Genomic DNA, 8,011 nt, shown 5'->3' on the forward strand with positions numbered 1-8,011 from the left:
GCAGGAATGACCTGATGTCTCCTGCACCTCTGTTAACAGGGGACAGCTTTTCAGTAGCAATCCAGAGCAAGGCACAAACTCATACCTCTTGAGATATAGCAAAGCACTGGGATGACTTTTCTTCAGGAGCGTTTTGGCTCTGTGTCTGGGTTTTAGTGTCACTGCTCACTTTACTGTCTGGAACACAACATCCCAAGCTCCTCTTTACTTGTTTCTTAACCAAAACTGAGAGGAGCTCAAATTCAAGTAAAGTTACTTAGGCGCATCAGCAGCCAGAACTGAGATGGAAAATCAGATCCAAACACTATTTCTGCTAGGCTGACCTTTGTTATTTTTCTCTCTTTTGGTGGTTTCAGGGAAGTGTTTGCCACCTACAGGTTGTTTCTTAGTTGTTTATTACTTGTGTTTTTTCCCTAATTTGTTGACCTGTGATTTCTGAATGGAAGATTGACTACATGTAACCATGACATTACAGAACAAGTTTCTACCAACTAACATTTTATGCCAAAGTCTTTAAAACTTTCAGGAGTTATTAATTTTTACACAAATAATTATGGATTTCCTAATGAATTCAGTTAACATGACATAGTGAATAAAAGAGAATGGAAATCATCAAGCAAGTAAATTGGATATAGACTCAGCCAGTAATTTTTTTTTTCTGAGTTCAGATCCAGATACAGTGAAAGTTTTGCTCCACTGGTTGGGATTTTTTTGAGTCCCACACAGTCTTCAAAGTAAGAGTGTAGGTTCAGTTCTGGGTTTGAAAAGAAATAACAATTCAAATCAGTTTTCAATTTGGGTTTGGGTTTGATTCAAAGCTGTCAAGTATATTCAGAGAGTGATTAAAACTGTTCCAACAGCTCTGGCCATGAGGAAGCTAAAGCAAACCCAGAGGACATGCAGATCTGGACAAGTACTCTTGTTATTAGCTACATTTTTCTGTTAGCTAAATGTTTACACAGACCAAAGCCCCATTGTTTTAGGCAGGGTGAGAAACAGGTAGTAAGAAATTACCCTGGCCTGAAAAGTCTTCTGGTCTATAGACTGGTACAAGATGAGAGAAAATGAATGGTATCTTCTTTTTCACATGAGGAACTGAGGCATGGAGAGGTGAAATGTCTTGGCAAAGATAGTGCAGGAAGACTGTAGAGGAGCTGGGAAGTGCACCCGAGAGCTCTGAGCCCCTCACCGCAACCGCAGGCTGTCCTTCCTGCCTCACCCTCCATGTCTGCTCAGCCAGCTTGGATGGCACCCCTTCAGACCTCCATAAAACAAGACAGAACAGTGACCCACACAGCTGGGGAGAGAGGGGAGAAAGAAACCCCGTTTATTTTTCTTTCTGCTACTTTATCTCACTTCAATGGGAGCAGTTGAAAATGTCGAGGATAAATGAAAACAACTGTTGGGCATCGGTCCAAGTGGTTAACAAAGAACCCCAAACTCTTTTAAGTCCTACAACTAAAAGGTGCTGGCATAAAAAGAATAGCATTTTTCTTTGTAGGAATCATTTTTTGAACTTTCTAGTTCTGAATAGGATTCCTTGACTGCTCCCCCTTTACTTCCCCCACACTTTAAAAACAAATCACACCAAAAAAATAATATCCCCCACTTATATTCTATATTAGATGTTTCCTGGGAAGCACTGTGTTGTCATCCACATGTGACATCAGTCTTGGGTCCTGTCTTAGATAGCATCAGTTAAAAAGTCAGTATGAGCATCTCCCTGTTCCAAAATCACGTGTTACTCTGGAGTGTGGGTGAAGTATCAGGGCAGGTGAGTATTTTCACCCTCAGCTGGGCAGAAGATTTCCTGCTCTTTGTGGGTCTGTAGTGCATCCAAAAGCACCTGATCATCCCCAATAGGTAGGAATGCAGCATCAGAGAGCTGGAAGACCAGGGGGTTCAGTAAGAAGTTTCTCCTGGTGAAAATGCTTTGGAAAAGAATAAGAAGCCAAGAAAAAATCTTGTGCCTTTTAAAGGAAATTGCTGAGGCAATAAAGCAGAACAGACAGCCAGAAGAGGTTTAGTAATGCAGTAAGAAGGTGTAACTCTTCCACAGTTGCCTATGGATCTCGGTCTGTAGAAGAGACTTGCCTGGTGAGAGGGACTGTGTTTTCTGCAGCATTGGCAACATATTGATACCAAAGTAGAAACATGCAGGGAAAATCTGGCCTTGAGGCTTTCATGCCTGCAGTGAGGAGATTTTTTAAATGAGGAGGCATCTGTGAGTTCTATCTTGGTCTGCATGGTGAGGCTGAAGTTGTGTTTGTGCCTTCAATACTGTCTGAGGCAGGATCTTTCACCTTGCCTGTGGTTAGTACAAGTCAGTGGGGGGAATGCAGCTGTATTATTGGGGTGGGCCAGACCTTGTAGCTATGAAACTCTATTTTCACCTGTTAGCAATGTAGTTGAACTTTGGAATGAAAGCTAACAAGTTGGTTGCCAACACTGGCCTGTTGCACTAAAAGAAAACAACAAAAAAATTCCAGAATGTGTGTAAAGAGGAAAAATAAATAATTTTGTTTGTGTAAAGCACACAAATAATAGGTTTCTTAATACAACACAGTCCTTAATGCAACTGTGTACCCATTTCCCATCCATAAAGCAGCAGTGATACCAGCCAAACTAACTCCTCACCAATAAGTTGTGAAAATAAACCCATTAGCATCATCATTTATTAAATGCTTGGATTCCGTTGTGCTAAATTGCATAGAAGAAGACACAAGGAAATCAATAATCCCAACTTCAGAGCAGAGTTTAAGACTGCTTGAAAGAGATAATCTGGGACCACAGGTTGATCTGCAGTCCTTGCAGGCTCTTAAATGAGGCAAAGATGCTACCCAAACTAAACCAAAGCAAAACCAATCAAGGATATCTCTCATCCACAGACGATTCCATAGCTACAAGGTTTTCTTCAAAGTTTCTGGACTGGCATTTGTCTAAGCAGGGAATATTTAATGGAGTCAGAAAACTAAGAGGGTGAGCAAACAGGCTGAAAGAAGATTTACATGATAATAGTGTCAGGGTAGCTACACCCACCTATTCCATAACATTTCGCTTGCTCCCTTCTGTGTTCAGACCTAGGATATCTCATCCCTTCATGGGTGGGAGTGGTTCTTTTCACAGGAGGAAAGGGAAGAAAAGGTAGCAAAATCAACTGGCCTGATTTTCCCTTCTGATTTTCTGATTTCTCAACCCAGAGTAATTCCACCAAAGTCAAATAAACTCAGAAAACAAGTGAGCAAAATCAGAATTAATCTCTAAACATTTATTTAGAATTCCCTGAGTATGACAGAAGGGAAAAGCTGGGGAGATGCTGAAACCTTGCCTCAGGCACATTCAGCAGTTATTAAAAAGAATTCACTTCCATGCAAATTGTATTTCATCAGCTAATTAAGAAGGTATTTATCCTCTGCTTTAATTAATATCTTGTATCTTCCTTCCGAAATACTTAATCATGGAATGAAATCATCATAGAAATATTGCCCTGAAGTTAGTATCAGCATTTTATATCTCAGCACATCTCACCAGTGTGTATGCATTTATATATGTGTGTGTGTATGTATGTGTGTGTGTAAATTTTAATAGCAGTAATTATAAACTACTCTGCCAACTTATAGGGCTGCTTTACATTTCTGGCTTGCTGCCAGGCTTTCCCCCCTCCCCATACCCAGCTCCTGATGAATAGCAACTGTTGTGTGTGCTAGATCAGTGCTCCATTTAAGCAATATCCCCAAAGCAATCAGTCGTCTCTAGCTGTTAAGCAGAACTTTGTTAGGCAGTGCCTGGGGCCATTGAAATAAAAACATTTTTTAACTAAAAACTGCAATCAGTGGTTTGTATATTAGCAGCCTATACTTTTAGTAAGGCCACATTATAATAGATGGAAAATCGGTTATTTCCTGAGCATCAACAAGCAATTTTCCACCAGTTACGCTAGAGATGTATATCCCAGAGGTCTGTAGGAAATAGAATTTACTGATGTTGGCTTAAGCATGGGAAAGATACTAGCAAAACACATGGTAATAGACTTTCTAAACAAACTAAACAAACCATGCTGTAATACTGTTATTGCCACCTGTAATGCAAGTTATGTATCTTGCCAGACTATTAAAGTTGTGTTGAAAGGGAAAAAATTTTCTGGGAGAAGGGACAGTCTCTGTCATTTAGAATATCTCAATCCAGACTGTTTACAGTCCTAAGAGAAGTGTTACAGCTCAAACAGAAGTTATAGGCTTGAGGCAGGTGCTTCTGAAAACCTTTGTCACGCAGAGAACCAGTCAATCCAAGGACAATAATCCCATCTGGGATTAAATCTATGAATTTATGAGATGAAGTCTCACTTCCTTAAGCAAGCCTCACTCTTGTCGTGAAATCAATAGGTGATGTTCAGGCTGTTCTGCTGGTGGAGCATCACTCACATGAGCACTGTCATTCTACTAATCTTGGAGACATTCCTCACCCAGAATCCTTGATTCAGCTCAGCTAATCCATTAATACAAATAAAAACAAACACCGGCAGGATGTAGTTTATCAGTTATTTCTGAAATGTTCTTATCTTCTCTTTCTCACTGGGAAATAATGTGCAGACTTTTTTTCCCCCTTCCCTTTCTGGCAAATGTATGGCTGGAGTGCAGTACAGTTGGTAAACTGCAAACCAGCAGTCATAAACCTAATTGGAACAATTCACTTACTTCAATAGTCTTAAGGATTTTGGAGGGTTTGAAGTTTCTCTTTTGATTCAAAAGCTGGAAAATCAGTTCACAGATGCAAGCGATTAGACGTGTCACCAGCCAATGGCCCAGAGAGGTCACAAGACCCAGTTTTCAAACCTTTAAACGTGTGCGGGAAATCTCAGTGTGTTAAAGTTTCCTTTCTTTATTTCTCTTCTTAATATGATAAATTATTAGAACATTATAAAGTCAACCCTTTGTTTGAGAGCATTATAAATCCCTAAGTGAAAGTGAGATGCCACTGGACTGAGTGGCCTGTGTATCTTGTTGTTATAAGGAGAATTACTGCAATTCCTTGTGATGTTTTGCACTGAAAAGACAGATTTGTAGGCAGGCATGTGCTGGAGCTGTAAGTTAGAACTTATCTCAGAGAGTTTTAACTTTATGCCTTTGCATGCCTAAGAAGTAATTTTTAGAGGCAGTTTCAGCCTTTACGAGTCCCTGTGGATGGCTGCACAAATCTGTAGCTGCCAAGTCTGTCCAGGCTCTTTGATGAGGGCCTGGGAGTTCAGACATGACAAGAGAAGTCATGACTCAGTTTCTGTTTCTGAAAATGTTACTGATTCTGGCTGTAGCACTAAAGTTCTCCAGGCTCCAGTTTTTCATATAAAATAGGCATAGTAAGATCTAGAGTCTTTTAATATTTTGTTAATACTTGGAGATAGGGTTGGCTAAATGGCATCATCGAGAAGTGTGAAGAAATGTTTCAGATCAGTGCTGAGTTATGGGATGCCAAGTGACCACACCTTTGTCTTTTCCCTAGACTTTTTGCTGAAAACAATGCTGTAATGGGCTCAAAATCCTCATGGGGCTGGTGTGAGGTCTAATGCAAGGAAACTTAAGGGCCCACTGTCTAATCCACCCATATCTGTGCCTTTTGCCTCTTCTTCATCCCCTTCAGAACTCAGTCTATGGTGTCCTCTTGCTAGCTGGTCCCACATCTTTAATGCTGACTGGACAGTTAACAAATTCATGCCTCTAAATCTGTGCCCATCAATGCCATTTCTGATCAATACGATCAGGTTTGTTTTAATGCCTGTATTTAGGAATTGGTATTTATTGCACAGGAACACTCTGAACAGCCAGAGGTTCATTTCCTTTTCTAGAATAGATGGGAACTATCCAAACATTTTAATCTGTTAAATTTATGGGGGAAAAAAAAAAAAAAAAAAAAAAAAAAAAAAAAAAAAAAAAAAAAAAAAAAAAAAAAAAGAAAGGCAAAAACAAACAAAACTAAGAATTCTTTGGATTTGTCTTAGGGACAGACATATTGACAGATCACCAGGATAAGACTGCCACTTCCCAGACCTGGAACAATAGAGTACTTTAGACATTTTAAAGGTTTTATTGATTTGTTCAGGAGTCTTTTCAGATTTGTCCCAGTTCTTGTATTATCTGATCTTCTTCAGCCAATCAGTCCCTTCTTTAAACATTGGAAATGGACAGTGCTGGGAATTTTAGTAGGAACTTAGGATGTGGCAGACATTGATTGTTCTGATTTTCCTTTTTCAATCACAAAAATGACATTCAAGAAAGAAAAGGCAAGGCTGTTCAGCTGTGTGATTAGAAGGGCTGAAGCAGAATATGCATGTGTATACGGAATATATCTGCAAACTAGGCTGTGATTTACTGCTAAGCTTAAAAATGCTTTAAAGTCTTCTAAGCACAGGAAGAAATACACTGTTAGCAAAGCTTCCGTGTTATCAGCTCAGCTAAATAATGATGTGCAATGTGTCATGTGTAAAGAATATATTAATGCTTGGATAAATATTTTCCTAATGTCTGCTTGGTTGATATCTCCTTGGCATATAACCAGGGGATAGTAAATAACACTCACGACTCTGTTTACTTAAAGTCTATTTTCTCTCTTGTCTTTTACATTGGAAATAATTTGGGGAGCTGCAGGGGAGGAAAAGGCAGAGGGAATTGGAGCCTTTTAAAATGTTTGTTTTCTTTACAAATTTCACGAGAAATAAACTGTTTATGTTTTAGTGTTTCACTGCCATGGAAATGTTAGATGATTTTGTGTGACTGTCAAAGTGTTTCATGTGTAGCCAAGCAGTAGCATTACAGAGAGTGGGAGGGGAGGAAAAGGAGAAACTGGGGGAACACAATGAAAAAAAATAAATTAGTCTACTTTACCTTGTGGCTCCTAGCACTTTATTTTTCCTTGCTTGTGGGCATGACTTAATGCTGGTTACTCCCGTTGGCTTCAAACTGCATTCATTTTAATCGCCTGTTTTGACAACCTCTTTCCCCCTCAGGCTCATCTCTAATTTAATTTGTCATGCAATCCACACCTCCCCGGAAATTGTTTGCACAGGAGGGAGGCTGGGAGGAAGCTGGACCCAGGTTGGTTTCTGTAGCATTACCTCCAGAAATCAGCCTGTTCCAGTCTTGCCTTTGGAGCTGAGAGCCTTGGCATTAAGTCTGGTATCCCACAAAAGTGGCAGTCGTACTTCCTTATTGAATCTGATACCTTCATACAGGGCTCAGTGGATTTCCAGTTCAGATTCCCACCAGCTCTTGCCCTTTGCTCTTTTCCAAGTCACCGTGTAGACATACTCTTAAAAAGCTATTTATTTAGAGATGAAATGTATCCCTGCATTCCAAAAAATGCAGTGTTTCAGCTAAATTCTGTCCTTTATGACTTCTCTGTACAGTGAAGGATGTCAGTAGGGTGTTCAGTGGACAAGAGTCCCCCAGGCAAGGCTGCAGACCTGAAATACTGTAGTTTTACAGGCCCCATGCATCAAGTATACAGGCAGAATTTGGCATGTGATGTTTAGTGCGGCCTCAGCTGTGATTTGTGCTAATGGTCAAGATCGAAATTTAGAATGATGTTTCTTAATTTTCTTCACTCCCAGTGTCATCAGACCTGTTAGTCTCAAACACTGTGCTGTTATTCTTAGCAAAGGAAAAGCACCTTTTAAAAAATACCAACCTGAAGGCAAGTTCCCATGCAAGTTCTTGTGTGTATATAAAATAACTACTTACCTTTTTATCTTTAATTCCACCATAGCAAAATGAAATCCTTCTTGTACCCAAATTAAGATTTGTTGTTAGTTTGTGGGTTTTTTTAACATTTCTATTGCTGAATTCATTTGAGCAGTTACATCCTCAAAGTTGAAAACTCAAGCTGATTGTGTTAGGCCTGAGAGGGGGATTAACAAAAGAACACTTGTCTTGTTCCTTGGCATAAGTGGAGCCATCGTGTTGTCTTCATCTACTCAAAAGCACTGTGTCAACATGTCCCTGCAACAAAAGTGTTCATGGTA

The sequence above is a fragment of the Chaetura pelagica genome, unplaced genomic scaffold (assembly GCF_000747805.2).
Source record: "Chaetura pelagica isolate M959 unplaced genomic scaffold, ChaPel_1.0 scaffold18, whole genome shotgun sequence".
In the NCBI taxonomy this organism is placed as follows: domain Eukaryota; kingdom Metazoa; phylum Chordata; class Aves; order Apodiformes; family Apodidae; genus Chaetura; species Chaetura pelagica.